The 15,821-nt window shown below is 42.4% G+C and overlaps 1 protein-coding gene across 2 annotated transcripts in view; it reads left to right on the top strand.

Moving 5' to 3' along the window:
• The window catches only part of l1cama (L1 cell adhesion molecule, paralog a), a 39,183-nt gene continuing 23,362 nt past the window's right edge, over window positions 1-15,821 (top strand). Inside the window, exon 1 of one of the 2 annotated variants that reach the window (XM_068732654.1) lies at window positions 1-132. The gene's annotated coding sequence lies outside the window, so the exon portion shown is untranslated. The remainder of the gene's footprint in view (window positions 133-15,821) is intronic. The other variant, XM_068732655.1, reaches the window with a different exon arrangement.

Here is a 15,821-nt window from a genome sequence, read left to right as displayed (position 1 = left end):
TGTGTTTTTCTATCACTGCAGCATCAGCAGAGAGGAGAGGGACGCAATCAATTTCATAGAGAAGAGAAAGAAAAGGCACAAGTAGATAAGGAAGAGAGGGGGAAAAAAAGACGAAAGGAGTTGCCAGAGAAGGTAAGAGGATATTTTTGTGATGAGACGCACAGTTTGTCATTAAACAGAATGAGAGCGGCAGAGAACTGGTAAGAGGATTAATTAGGCTGTTAGGTGGAGGTGGCTTGTTATGGAATTGCACCTTTGCCTCATCTACCATTAACAGTTAAAGATGACAGTCTTGTTCATGTAAATTACTTTAACCGCTATTTTTTAAATGTCTTCTCTCTGGCAATTTGTCTTATTCCCATCAGGTGTGTCGATGTTTAGGAAACTATGAAATTACAGCTATTTCAACACACTGAGTTTGGAAAAAAGAATAATTACACTGATTACAAAACAAATTGTTATTTACGTGGTAGTGCAGGTTGTGATTAATTATACTATACACGGCATCACTTTGAACTATAAAAAGAAATTGTGCATTTTGAAGGCAGGTGTCATGAATAACCTGTTGGTACAGATTACTTTTAGAGGAAATGATTTTTCTATTGTTTTTGTGGATTTATCTTGCTGATTGAACATTTAGTGCATCGCATGCAACATAGTCTCCTCTGACATTAATATTGAATATACAACAGTGTTTTATGCCATTGTATCACTTTATTGGCCAGATTATGAAACCATTTTACAATTTGTTGTTATCTGATTTGTCTAAAGTTGATATATGTGTTTATATAACATCTATGTGATTTGGATTACTTAAAATAGATTTTTAGTTTGTGTATTGAACAGCACTTTAAATCAGTTCCATATAGTTGTTGCAAAAATCTTCAGACAGCCCTTCTTTACAATTTCCCACCGAATTTGAAAAATATATAATGCACTTTAAATTGGCTCCTTTGCAATTAATATTACATTGTGCATTTTTCCGCAAACTGGTGGTAATTTCTTCGGCAAATGGTATGCTTTGCCTCTCCTACTGCCATGCTACTTTAATTTTTTTTCTCTCCACATTCCCCTCCCCCAGCTAATAGCTGAGTGGCTTAATGTTAAGTACTGCCCATGATTGCAATGTGCTACCACGATTTTCCTTGATGTGGAGGATGTAACTCAGCTGTATGAGGAACGGCACAGCGGAGAACACACAAAAATGTTCTAGTCTACCAATCTTATCTCCTGCAGCTGCGGTAGGTCTGTTTTTCCAAAGCAGAGTAACCCAAAACTACAGACCTCGGAGGAAAGAAAGACAAGAATCTAAAAAAGAACTGGAGGAGGGAAAGAAAGGAAGAGAGATTCAGATATCAACAGGAGTCAGAATGAGTGAGATATTTATACGGGAGGAGATATCAGGGGAAGTGAAAATAAGGGTGGGGCAGTGCTCGCAGCAGACTATGTGGAGGTGTGCCCATGAAAAGGAGGCACTCACCTGGCTCCATGCCATGCAGCTGTCTGCTGTCACCCTCTGTGGCCTGTTACACATCTGGTATACCCAACAGCAGAAAATAGACAATGTTCCACCAGTTGTGTTAATGATGTAGAAAACTATAGTGCCAAAAGCAGCTGCTAAAGACTGTAAGCTTGTTCCGTCTGTAGGTTGTTGTGCGTGTCTGGTGTTTTGTGGTATACCTTTGTGGACCCCTATCCTAAAGATATGATACACAAGTATGTCTGCTCATGTAATGTGAGGGCATTTGTGTGCTAGTGATGTACTGAACCTACGCTCTCTCTCCATGCCTCCCTCATGCCTCAATAGCCTGCAGCTTGTCCCAGATGAACCCAGTCAAGGGACTGGAGGGGAGGGAAGGCACTGCGCCTGACAATGAAGTGTTACCATCTGTACAACATCCATAAACATACTGCACTGCACACATTCACACAATAGATCAAGATACAGCTGCTGCTGAAGAGGGCGTGTTGGAGTGAATGAGTATGTGTGTGTGTGTGTGTGCGTGTGCGTGTGTCTATGCATGTATGCATCCTCTCCGTAGCAGCAATGCCTCAGAGACCCACTGCTGGTGACATTACCATACTATTTAATGCAGTAGGGTTTGTATGGCAGTGGCGGCCCGGTCTCTGCACTGTGTTGGGAGCTGCTAGTGTAGCAGGGATGTTGTTGTCGGAGTAGCTGGCTAGACTTGGGGAGTGTATGATTACTCTCGCTACAGTATGGTGCAGAATGTAATCTCCCTCTGGACACAGGCCGGTTAATTGAGCTGTTCCATCAAAGACATGGATGGAAACGGGGATTTATGTGAGGAGAGAAGGACAGAGAATGGAAAGAGAGAGAAAAGGCAGTGGAGGAAAACATAGAAAAAGATAATGGAGAAAGAGAAGAAAGTGGACTTCCTTTTGAAATGCAAATCATTTTGCATCCTTTAATGCGTGTTCACTGCTATTGGTATTGAAAAGAGTAGAGAGAGAGAAGGAGGGATCACAAAGGGGATTGCAAAGGGCAAGGTCACAAGGGAGGATGGGCTGTAGCAAAAGAATCCATTGAAGTGAAAGGAGAAAAGATTAAAAGGAGGATTCTGATTGACGAAGATTAAAAGAGAAAAGCCCTGCAATGTACGGTCAGATATTTATGCTTATTCTCTATACATTTTTATGGGATGATAATGTCAGAGTCTGGCTTGTTTCCAAATGCCTTTAGTCCTGCAGTTGAAGTGGAGAGCTGGTGTTGTGTAGGAGGAGAGGAGGGATCTGCTCTCATTCTGTTATAGGAGCAACTCCGGGGAAGAGCAGTGCTGCGCTGGCCCTTCCCTCCTAAGCCACCTGTTTTTGCCTCAGGGAATCTTTGCTAGTCATCCTGCTTGCCAAACACAGATATATCAACACACACAAACACACACACACACACACACACACACACACACACACACACACACACACACACACACACATTACCACCTCTGAATAGGCACAACTTCTGAAACTCGCACACTAAAAACCTCTGCAAATACACGCTGCAGAGATCCTGTTGCAGTGCGCCAAATTAAGGATTCTGTAATGTTGCCTCCCCGGCCTGATTACTTAAGCGTCTGCTACTGATCAAAGAGCGCACTTTCCACTTTTGGGGATTCAGCCATTAAAGCAGCAACGGGGTAAAATAAGGGTTAAGAGAGAGAGAGAGAACTATCTTTTAGACTGAAGTGTCAACAATAACCGTTTCATCTCTGGTTTCCTTTTTATCCTCCTTTGAGAATTATAGTTGTAAAGTTACAAACTCTAAATCGGAGATTCAAAGGCTTGTGAGCGAACTCCCTTGACTCATCTTCCAGTGTGCGTATGCCTTTTTAAAGCCGTGCTTGTGTGTGCGCAGAGGTTGCATGTGCACCTTCAGGATGCTGTCAAGATGGAGAGTCAGTCCCCTCCCCAACCCCCTGGTTACAACTTGGAGGCTGTTTGATTTAGACGGTGCAGATGGGAGTCAGCCTGCTGGGTGTCAAGTGGGGGGGATTGTGTAGACATGCTGTCAGGTTTTGGTGGAGAATACATTGTGGCAATTTAGGGAGCTACGGGTCAGATGGATTGACAGGCCAGCCACGGGTAAATGATTAGAGAATTGACGAGGAGGGAAGGAGGCCAGCAAAAAGGGAGAATGAAATTTGCAGAGGTGAAATGAAGCAGGCAGGGAGGAAAACCTGAAGATGGAAAGGATTGATTTAAAAGGCAGCAGGATGGTACCGAGATGGTGAAAAGATAAAGGCTGTTATGTAAGATGAGACAAAGTGGAAGAAGACTGTCATGGCAATTTCTCTGAACCACCTTGTTCCAGCTGTCATTTAAGAGTCCTGTTCTCTCTGCATAGACAGCTAGAGCAAACCTTTCAACCTAGGTAATCCATTTTCCTTTTCCTGTCTCCGTATCTGTATTCTTTCCCCTACTCTACCCGCCATGCAGCTTTTTGGTTTCACTTGTCATATCAGTATTCATGCAGTGGTGGACCGAGAAGCTCACATCAGGGTCCAAATAATGACTGAGACTCCTGATCGCGTTCCCAGACACACAAAGACTCAGAAATCCACCCCTATTATACAATTGAAGCTGTGATGGAGAATAGGGCACAAATAGAGGCATCATGTATGGAAATTTATTTAATTTTGGCAGAGTAAATTACCTTATTATAGCTATCAGAAGCGATGGTATGAGAGAGTACAAATTGTAGATTTCCCATGTGTGACAAATATGATATTGGTGGTTAAAATGACAAAACTGGAACCCCATAGGGAATATTACTTGAAACCAGGACAGAAATTAATTACTGCCAAACCAATAATGCAATTGGAGGCCCCAGGTATTGGAAAAATCTCAAATTGAGGAAATAAAAAAATGCATTCTTTATTACTTTATTTTATTTTTATGGAGCAAAGAAATGTATAATGAAAGTGCCAGACTGGAAAGCAGCAACACATATAAATCTACACATAATGATCATGAATTAGAGGAGATGTGAAACTCCATGACTGACCTGATCTTTGGCTCGATGATGTTGTCCTCATCCTTCTTCTGTCTCTGACAAAATCATGTCTTTGTCTCAGCAAAACGGAGAATTCCCCTTCGTGGCTGGACTACAGTCAGCTCTATCAGAAAGACTTTATTGTCCACATCAGTGACTATAATTGGACTAAATTGACCCTTTGTCCAGTGTGTTTCCCAACTCCGTCTATGAAGTGTTCTGTTGATTTTCAAAGATGTTTCTCTGCGCATTTGTGTGCGTGCATGACTCACCACTAACAGTAACCAGTATGAAATTACCTCATGAATGAATTAACCTTACATAAAATACCAATGTTGGGTTATTGCCTTTCATTTGTGAAAGATGATGTCAAGTATCCGATGGCCACATTGCTGAGATACAGTAAGTAAGTCTAACGTTTAATGGCTTCTGGGTAAAATAGCTTCACTATTAGATCCTGTGCTACCATTTCTGCTTCCCAGAACGTTATTAATGCTTTTGTTTTGCCTCTCAATCTTTCTACCGTAAAGCTCTTAGTCATTTAATTTAATACAGAAGTTTTTAATGCTCCTCTTTATTCTACCTTATGTAATTTACAATATAGCGAATTTAGCATCAAGCACGTTATAAATTAATACGTTTATTTGTTGTATAAACTGGTTTATTTGTTAAGAACAATATCTCAGACAACTTTGACCATGATGCCATTCTGGCTTTGATTACATTGGACAGGCTGTTTATTAAGGGGACATGACAGCATTGGTTTACTAATTTATTGATTTGTTGCTGAGAGGCCCGCTGCATTTTTAATGAAACTTGGTGGCATGATGTATCTCAGAGCTGTAGGACACTTCTGCACTGTTGCTTTGCTCTACGGTACATCATGCTGCGTCACAAAGTTTTTTTTTTTCTGTAATTGTTTCCACTTGATAATGTTTCTTAATGTCCTTGGCATGACTTTAAGTCTGGCTGAGAATCTTTTTCCCTTTGCCAATACTTAAGCTTAGGAAAAAAAGATTTATTCTGTCAATAGATTGTCAATGGAAAAGCAGTGATCGGCCAACCTTTTACGTACAGGTGCAACTTTTGCACAGGTAGTGTTTGACAGTCATCGAATTAAGTCACATTTATTTCTATAGCACGTTTAAAAAAACACAAGCTGACCAAAATGCTTTACAACCAGAATAAAGCACGACTGTTTAGTGCGGAGGCTGGCAGTCTCTGTTTCACCAAAGTAGATACATTCTGGCACTGAGGCACTATCACATTCAAGTATTTCCGTTCCTTTGTGTTTTCTGAAAACCTGGACTGGATTGAAACTTTGAGGCTTATGCCAGAGCATATACAGTCATTTGTAGCATCAAAGAAGCACACTCAAGAGTTTACTGATCAAGATGATGTTCCCTGGAACTCTGAAAATTCAGTTTTGGAATTTTGTGCCTCAGTTGTAGAATAATTAAGTCTTCAAATTTAACTGATAAGATGGGAAGCACTGTCTGGTACGTTGCTGCCAAGAGACAAATAGTCTAGAGAGCAAACATTCAACAACTGTGTTTTTTGAGGCATTAGAGTTAGTGTGCTGAATTGAATGTGACTGTTAGACATTGACTGAGTGGCACACGTCACATGTGAAACACAGTGTGGTTTGATAGTGTTCTGAATCCATCTAAAGGCTTATTTATTTGGACTGTTTACGTTTATTGATTTAGTTTCACTTGCCTCTTCCCCACTCTATAGCTACACTTCATTTGAATTAACCATAAATGAAATAGATGGGGCATGAAACACAAGCATCCATACACGCTTGAACAGACACAGTGGCCTGAAGTACTGCAGGTGACACAAAGGAAACAGGCCGTCTGTATTTGTCTCCTCTGCGTGTCTCGATGATGTTGTGACTGGAGATTCTAGCAGGCCCTTTATCTGCTGTGTCAGCCATGATATATTCATTAGGGTTGGATTACAGAGAGTGGGAGGGGATCAGGTTTTGAGTGGTTGTAATCCCCATACACTGGTCTAATTTAATCTCACCTACTGTGCCATCCTATTACACACTACGCCCACCCCACGCGTGCAGGCGCTGGCTGAAGGAGAGCGGATGAGGGGCAGACCAGGTTAAAACAGGGTAATGTCAGACAAGAGGAGGCATGGAGACAAAGAGGAAGGATTGTAAGAAAAGAGCTACAGAGAAGGGAAATTGATTATGAACAGCAGGAGAGATTTGTGCTGGAGTACAGAGAAACTGTAAATGTCAAGGAGTAAAGAAATGTCAGAGACAAAAGTGTAGACAGATAAGACTTAGAGGGGTGTGCTCTTTGAGGTTGTTTTTTATGTGTAAGAAGAGTTGTGTTGCTTATTTCCCCTTTGAGCAGGCAGCTTCGTCTTTCAGAACGCATATGAGGACAATTCTTAGATGTCCCTCATGATTTATTATATAGAATATAAATGCAAGAAACTGTGTGTCTCTAAAATGTCTTAAGTTGTTTTTTTTCTTCTTTATTTTGGCATTTTAGCCTGTATTGAGAGTGACAGTAGAGATTGTCAAGAAACACGGGGAGAGAGGGGGAAAGCGTTTTCATGACCGTAAAGATCACGTCGTTTCCCAACCCATTTGCACGACTGCAAAATGCCTCAGCTGCCGATGAAACAGATTATTATCGCCTCTTGCGTTCTCATTAACGCCATCATAATTATAGTTATTGCCATTGCATGTGGTGTATTTTATTTCACCTGTTTGGTTTTGTATGTATGGTATTTGTGTCATCATCGGGAGTTTGGATAACTGGTGTGCCTTCTGCTTAATATATATCGGGATGCCTCCCCATCTCAAATATTTTGCATGTCAGGGAGACTGGGCACAGTAAAGTAAGGGTTTATATAACCTATTATGCAGTTTTCGCTACAATTTATGACCCACATCCCACCTTATCTGCTCATAGACAGAATAAATCAGGCAATGCTAACCTGCTACAGACTCCACGCACTACCTGAATAGATGGATGTCTGTGAATCTGTTCTTGTTAGCCTCTTCTGAATGCAGACTTTTAAATCAGGTTGATGTTGGAGTTGTTGGAGTTTGCTCCCTGAATTGATCAGGGGTAATTGGGCATGGCGCTACAGAGAGCCTCCCACAGTGCCCGAGCTGCAATAATGAGACTCTATATTTAGCTGTAAAACTGTCTGTTTACATCAGCCACCATGCTCTGTTGCACAGCGGGAAGAATTGAGCAACTGTATTTTTGTGGCCAAACTTGCAGGGCACACTTTAAATGTCGAATTTTTTGTGAATCATTTGTTGAAATCTGTGCTGAAGAGAGGATCCACTGATGTAGCAGAAAGCGATAAGGAGACACGGGGTGAGGCTTCTTGTTAATACGAGGAAAAGATAAAAGGCACAATCCCCAAGAGAATACACAGGAGCAACAAGAAGGAAAAATAGATTTATTCAAAGGGGCAGATGTCACATCGGGGGAAGGAGGGAGATGAAAAGAGAGAGAGAGAGAAGACGAAGAGCAGAAAACAAACCACATGGAGACAGCAACAGGAGAGAATAGACAGAGGGCCCGGACATTGTTAACGAGCTTAACGAGGTAATTATACACATAAGAAAAGACCTCACCCTCCAGGCCTTACACGATAGGGTGGGGCAGGGGACGCAGGAGAGAAGGTGGAATACTGGGAGAGAAAGAAAGGAAGTTTATTATCAGTAACCTTTTAATAATGTTGTAGTTATAGTGTACACTATTATAGTCTGATTGTGCTCAGGGCGACAAGCAGGAAGTGTGAGAGTGTGGAGGTTAAGATGGGAGGACAATGTGGGAAGATAAAGAGAAGAAGATACAGGGAGCAGAGAGAGATGGGAGGGTAAAGGATAGAGATCCTGTAGCGATCAAAATGTCAGCGCGTGCCGGGGCAGATGCACACCTGCCAAGCGCGCGCACGCGCGCGCACACACACACACACACACACACACACACACACACACACACACACACACACACACACACACACACGTAGCTCACCAGCATCTTCTCAGGCTGTGTACAGAGTGACTCTGTGACACTTATTAAAAAAGGAGCACAACCCCAAACACAAATAGTAGACAGACTAAACTGACTGAAATCAGTGTTCAGCTGGGATGACTTTATTCTCAATGTGTACCATTTATCATCCATGTTTAAAGGTCTTTGTAACTTATTCTCTCTTTCTCCTTTCTACTCTACTTCATTCTCACCATCCCTTCAGTCTTTCCATTTCCCCTTCCGTCTCTCCTCCATCTAGTACTCCAGAAAGTCTGTGTTTTATTTATGACTGTCTAGTGAAAACTGCTTTGACCAGTGTTTGGTTCAGAGGGGGAACAAATAATCCAACAGTAAACGTTAGTGACAGGGCTCTTACTAGCCGTGTGGCCGTCAGACATACTGTTCTCTGTTTTTTGGCCCCTCAGCCTGTCTACGGTGCCCGCCCGCCTCCACAAGTGACAGAAAAGCTGGTTCCTACTTTCAGTTTGAATAAAAGAAAAAGACTCTGAGGTGTTTGAGAAACTTATCATGCAAAAGCTGTGTTTGTAGGGTAGTGCTCGCTGGCAGCAGTTGCTGACATGCTGTGCGGACGTCCTATAAAGGAACAGCACGATCAGCAGGTTTTAAGCCATGCTATCATGGGATGGTGATGATTTAGATATATGCCACTATAGCAGGGCAAGGTACGTTTATTTATATAGCACATTTCTGCAACAAGGGAATTCAAAGTGCTTTACGTAAAACATCAACAGTGCAAAAGAAACCCATTATATGTGGACATTTAAATACAAATAAAGGCATAAAACGGTATAGAAAATGAAAACAAGCTAAAATAGAATAAGACAGGTATAAAATGCAAGCATAAAAGTTACAGTGCCGTGTATGAAGTTATTTAACAGAAAAGTCTTCTGCCTTGATTTAAAAGAAAAGAGAGTTGCAGCTTTTCTGGGAGTTTGTTCCAAATATATGGTGCATTAAAACTGAACGCTGCTTCTCCATGTTTAGTTCTGACTCTAGGAACAGACAGCCTGTCCCAGAAGAACTGAGATGTCTGGAGGGTTCCTGATGTAGCTTGAAGATTAAAAATGTATTTCGGCCCTAAAACATTCAGTGCTTTAACCGAATATTTTGAAATCAATTCTTTGACTGACAGGAAGCCAGTGTAAAGACCTCAGAAATCAGGGGATTTAGTGTAGATCTGATCTATTTTGTTTTTAATCTGTGAAGCACTTTAAACTGTTTTTACGTATGAAAGGTGCTCTATAAATAACATTATTATTATTATTAATATATTTTTCTCATATATTTGACTGTGGGAGTATACACTAGAGTTATAACAGCTGGCCGTGAGCATCTTTGTTTTGTGTGTGTCTACAGTATAGATGTGGATTGTCAGACCTTGTTGGCCTAACTCTATGAAAAGCTCATCAACCGGTTGTTTAGCCGCAGGGAAAGGTCACCACAGCTTCCTCTGCATCTCTGTGGCCGCTCTCTCAGTTTCTATCTGTTTTTCTTCTGCCTCTCTCTCGCTGGAATTGGGGCCGAACCCTTTCTGTCATCTCTCATAACTGAAGCAAAACGGGAGGGAAAGTGAGATGAGAGAGAGCAGTGGAGTTGTGGCCACAGCGGGGGCTTCAGTGTACAGGGCAGTACCCCAAGAGGAAGAGGAGGGGGAAAGAAAAGATGATGCAGGAGGAGGGGAACGAGGAAGAAGAGGCGCAGTGAAGCTCTGCAAAACAATATAAATAGAGAGGCGATGAAACTGCTTCCTCCATTATTTTTTTTGCTTATTCACTCTGTCTGCCTCCTTGAATAGATAATAAAAAGACAGATATACTTGTCACTCCCTTTAACCTTCTGACGGGAGATGACGCACACACGCACACACACACACACACACACACACACACACACACACACACACACACACTAGAACAGGTTGTCTGTTTACTCTCTTTCATATTGCGCCTTGCTGAAAATTGCGGCTCATTCTGGAAAATGTCACGTCCTTGATCTCTTTACCACTACACACTGGTGTGTAGAGGGGCTGGAGCTGTGTGTGTGTGTGTGTGGGGGGGGAGGGGGGGGTTGCAGTGACAGGGGTCTGCAGCAGAGACGGGGCTGTGCGCCTCAGATAACACTGCAGCCTTTGACGGAGCTTGGCCCTTCTCTGTTGGAGAGCACAAGCCGCCCCGCCTCAAATAGATCTCTGCTGCAGACTCCATTGGTAATGATTGGATTTAGTTACAGAGCAGAAATGGTTTGCTGATGATAATGATAACAGATGCGATGGGAGTTAGTCAGCCACTTAGGGTCGAGGGACTGTATCGATGCTGTGCCAGCCTGCAAATTTCCCCTAAGACTGGACAGTCTCTCTCAGGCTTGATAAAAGTTGATGGCAGAGGTTGATAGAATGCTACCTGTAATTGCATTGTGGATGATGTTGGCTAGGAGGTTTTAATGAAGATGTAGTGCAGCACGGATGATAAGACAATGTTCCATAAGCTTCTTTCTATAGGGAAGGAGACGAAGACTGGGAGGGAGGGGTGGGGTAAAAGAGTTCAGGGAGAGAAAAAGGGAGTTCTATACTGAAGAGTGAGAGGCAATCAGCAGGGAGCAGCGAATAGAGAACAGAAGTGAAAGAGATAGAAGAGCGCAAATAACAGACAGACTTTCAGCAAAGACGACAGTCAGGAAGGAGGAACTCTTTCAAGTGTGGGGAGCATGTAGACATAACAGGGGAACTGGAGAAAGCCAGTGATGGGGAAGAGCAAGAGATGGAGACGCAGGAGATAGGAGATGAAGGTAGAGAGCATAAAGTGAGAGAGAGAGAGGGGGGGGGGGGGGGGGGGGGGGGGGGGGTAGGGTGAGAAGGATGAACATGTAGGAGGGGGAGGGGAGAGAAATATTTTCTGTGTGCGGCTGAGCTGGAGTCAGGAGGTTGTCATGGTGATAGCGGGGTGAGGAAAGGAAAGGGAGGCAGGGGTATTGACACCTAGGTCTACACACACACACACACACACACACACACACACACACACACACACACACTATAGAACAGGTTGTCTGTTTACTCTCTTTCATATTGTGTATTGTATTGTGTACATATTACATATTGTGTGTTTTCATGACTTTGGAGACCATACATTGACACTTGCCCTAACCTTAACCATAGCCACTACCAGCCTAATTCTAACCCTTACACTAACCTTAACCTAAACGAACCCGAAACCAAATGATTTACGTTATAAGGACATGCATTTTGTCCTCATAAGGAAGGCAAGTCCCCACAAATTTAGGACATATTGTACAACAAACAAAATAAGTCATGCATAACAACACTGACCTGTCACATCCTAAGTAAACACACACACACTTTCTCACACAAACTGACAAGCGCACACACAGGTGGTGCGTACAAATAAGCTGAGACCATGTATGAAGCCCAGTAGCCTTATCACCATGCAAACTCTGTTCCCCGTGTCTCTCTGCTGGCTTTATCCTCACTCAGCCTGATTTGAATGGCAGGCAAATCCCCGTAAACTGACTTGTCTTGCCAGACAATTACCTAAACCAACCTTCAGGCTGCTGCTGTGTGCATGTGTGCAGGTTTGAGCGACGGTGTGTGTGAGTCTTCACATATCTGAGCTTTGCGGTTTTCCTCGTGTGTGTGTGTTGATGACGCTGAGAGATGAGAGAGGCAGAAACAAGCTGATGTAGAGACAATAAGCAGCTCCAGTGGGGCATTGTTTTCTAAGCCAGTGCACACACTTATATAATAATAATTTGTATTTGTATACTACTTTTTTTTGTGCTCAACAAAACTGCAGTAAAAAAAACACATCTCCACACTGCAGTTACTGCTGAAAAAAATGTAAAACATATCACTTCCTTACACCAGAGGATTTCTGTTTAGAACAGCAGATGTTTAAATGAACTGAATAAAGATTCATTACTCTGGCCTATAGAGCATGTTTACAGAGAAAAGCAATTAACTATGATGACTTGAATCATGTGAACTTTACCAACATTAGAAGTTCTGCAAGTCTGAGTATTTTTAACAAGATTGACGTGTCACTGCAGTCTGGCGAGAGGCTGTGATGCATAAATGAAATACAGCAAAGTGCAAACACAGCAAGAAGGAAAACAAGGATTACCATCTTGAGCAACAAACAAATCAATAAAATGTTTCATTCAGAACGGTAGCCCTTATATACAATGTGGTTTTAGTTGTGTCCTAACAGTAGACAGAATGCTTGAAGGTGGAGATTTCTCCACAGTCTGTGAAACTCTAATTTTGAATATGTTAGTCTGGATTTGGGAGACTAGACTGTTTGAAGAGAGCTGGAATATATCTGTTATTCCTCTTCATTCCTCTTGTTCCTTCTCATCCATAAACATCCCCATCCTCTCCTTCCTTTCTGATTCCACTCGAAAGACATTTACTAGCTGTTTAAGGGTGTTACATCTCCTTCCTCATCCCCAGAAGACCTTGTATTTGATTAGATGAGCACTTAAGGGGAAGTGCTGCTTGTGCAACTTTTAACAAACTTAATGGGATTGCCAAGAAGCCGTTTTTTGAACTGGTTAATCATTTTGAAAATGCAAATCACCTGGTACTGTGAGCTGTTTCACTAAGACGGCATCACCTCTACCTCTACTGTAGTGAATTATCTTGTGACATTTGATTGGTATGCTAGTGCTATTTCAGCAGCTGTTTTGGTTTGCTTTTGTTGTAAAGAATTTGCAAATGTTTTTATTTCTTAGTTAGCATTGCTTTGATTGACAAAGCAACTGTGGCAGTGCTGATGTGTGTTGGTACAGTCTGTGCATGTGTGTAAGTATGTCTGATGTATGTTTTTATTCACAGACTTTCTGTAATGTCATGTGTGACTTCTTCATGCTGCCACAAGTCCAGCCTCAGGCTTAAAAAAAAAAGAAAGAAATCAGCCACTTTCCCACAGTCGTTGAGCCGCTGGGGCTCTTCCATGCAAATGTGTTAGCAACGCACTGTCTATGACCTTGCCCTGCCAGCAGCTCATTTCCCTGAAGTGGTCGAAAAGACAGGATTACATCCAACCTAAGGAGACCTTGACAAATGTTTCTGGCAACGTCTAAATCTTAGCAATGAGCTATCTGCAGGGAAGCTTAGGACAAAAATAATATTGTGAAAACCTGTGGCACCTGAGACAAATGTATTTCTTCAAAACAAAACCATGTCTCAATATTGCATTAGGTCAATTTGAGCGTGTTTTTTTCAGAAAAATTTGTATCTCTAACCTGTTGTGATGGAGGTCATAGGTCACTCATACACACTCCGCCCCTCTCCTCGGGGTGTGGCGTGCTGATTGTCCCTGCGGAGGCGGCCACGTGTCCTAGCGTGTCACACTAGTCGCTGGCAGCTAAGTCCTTCAGCGCTATACAGGCCACTTATCACCTGACCCGAGGGACCACTCCCTCCTCCTCTCTGTCTGCCGAATGACTGACTGCACAGCCCCTCCTCAGACATCACTACCTCCAACAGCCAACACCAACCTGCCCCCACCTGCACACTTGATGCAACCCAGATACACACACACAAGGGCACACATATGCTCCCATTCACACCAGAGGCTCATCAGATTACCTTAGCACCACAGCCTTCTCTTTGAGACTCATAGCTTTCTCTTCGGCTGCTTTATACTTTATTTAAGCATGGCTGACTTGAATAACAATGTGACCTGTATGGAAAATAAGGTAATGTGTTGTGCCCTTTCATGTATTCCATGGTATAGTTATTCAAGAATGTGCTTCAGTGGCTCATTTCCCTTTGGTGCTGTTGCATACTGTTTGTGTTGTTCCAGCTGATTTGTCATCTCCAACAGTGTTAAGCTGCTGCATCTGGTTTCTGGGCTAACACTGATAGATACTATACTGATGTCAGCTTCTTTTTTTACCGGGCCTGCCTGCTTCCAGTTTGATCCCCAAAGGCTTTACAAGCACACACACACACACACACACACACACACACACACACACACACACACACACACACACACACACACACACACACACACACATTAAAATTGCCTTTCACATGTCTGATCTCCCTCTAAATTTTCTCTCTAAGGGATAAATGGCAGCATACAAAACACGTTTACTGAAGGATCTCCGCTGAGCTTCCCTTTACACAAACGGCATAAGTCGTCACAAAGGTGTAGTAGAAAAAAAAAAAAGAAAGTGGCAGTGAAGGTCAAAATGCACATCAAATAAGAAAACACACAAGCCAGGCAGTTGGCTCCAGAGGAACGGGAGAAAAGGGGAGAGGCTGACTGTGAGAGATAAAGAGAAGGAGAAAGCAAGAGCTGTAGGACTGAGCAGGAGACATAAAAGGAAGCAGGGAAGGGAACAAGAGAAAGTCACTCCTAATAGATTGTCCACGTAATTTCATAATGTCATAATTGCCTCTCTTTACTCAAGCTAACGCCATTAACTACCTACATGCACTGAACCATTCTTCAACAAAATAGTATATTCGTAAGCTGTATCCGTTCATGTGTTTGCATGCTCCTATACTGCACACAGAGTGCATAACAATTTGCCTGTTAGGATGTTCGGTGTTCATGGCGGCGCTTGTATGCATCGCATCTTATATCTTCTGCCTGACACGGAGGGTGTGTCTGTAATTACTGCGCTTTGTGCTGCAGGCACAGAATCTGACTGATGCTGCTGCTAATGAAGCAAATGACGCCCACAGGCAACAGCGCAGCAGTGTAGGATGTGTGTGTGTGAATGTGTGTATGTGAATGTATAATACATATGTTTCTCATTTAGTGTGCAGAAACTTTGTTTCTTTGTTCTTGTCTATGTTTATTTTTCCAATGAGACCGAACAGTTTGTGTTCTTTCCATGTTTATTGAGATTGCAGGTGAATTGAAAGGAAATAAAAAAAAAGAGACTCAATATTGCAGCATGGCCAACATGTGTACATTTAAACTTCCCGTACAAAAAACTACAGTCATGATTTTATACGCGCAAACACACAAACCTACCATTCTGTTTATTTTTCCTTCTTGTTTATTGATAGCATACATCTCAATTTCCAGTGACTATATGACTGACAGGCAAGCCATAAGCAAATTACCTTATCAGTTGTGGACTTAAGTGAGCAGCAGCTAACATGCTAGAAGCAGAGAGAGCTTTAGGCGGCACTCCATCTGCAAGACCGGTTCCATTAGCTGACAAGAGAGATTATCTGACCTGCTGACATACAGGCTGATCTTTACTGATACACACTGCAACACACAGAC

This window comes from Cebidichthys violaceus, unplaced genomic scaffold, assembly GCF_023349555.1.
Source record: "Cebidichthys violaceus isolate CVI_PGR_0920_01 unplaced genomic scaffold, fCebVio1.0.p SCAF_6, whole genome shotgun sequence".
Lineage (NCBI taxonomy): Eukaryota > Metazoa > Chordata > Actinopteri > Perciformes > Stichaeidae > Cebidichthys > Cebidichthys violaceus.
Note: the sequence above shows the minus strand (reverse complement) of the source record. Positions and strands in the feature narration are given on the sequence as shown.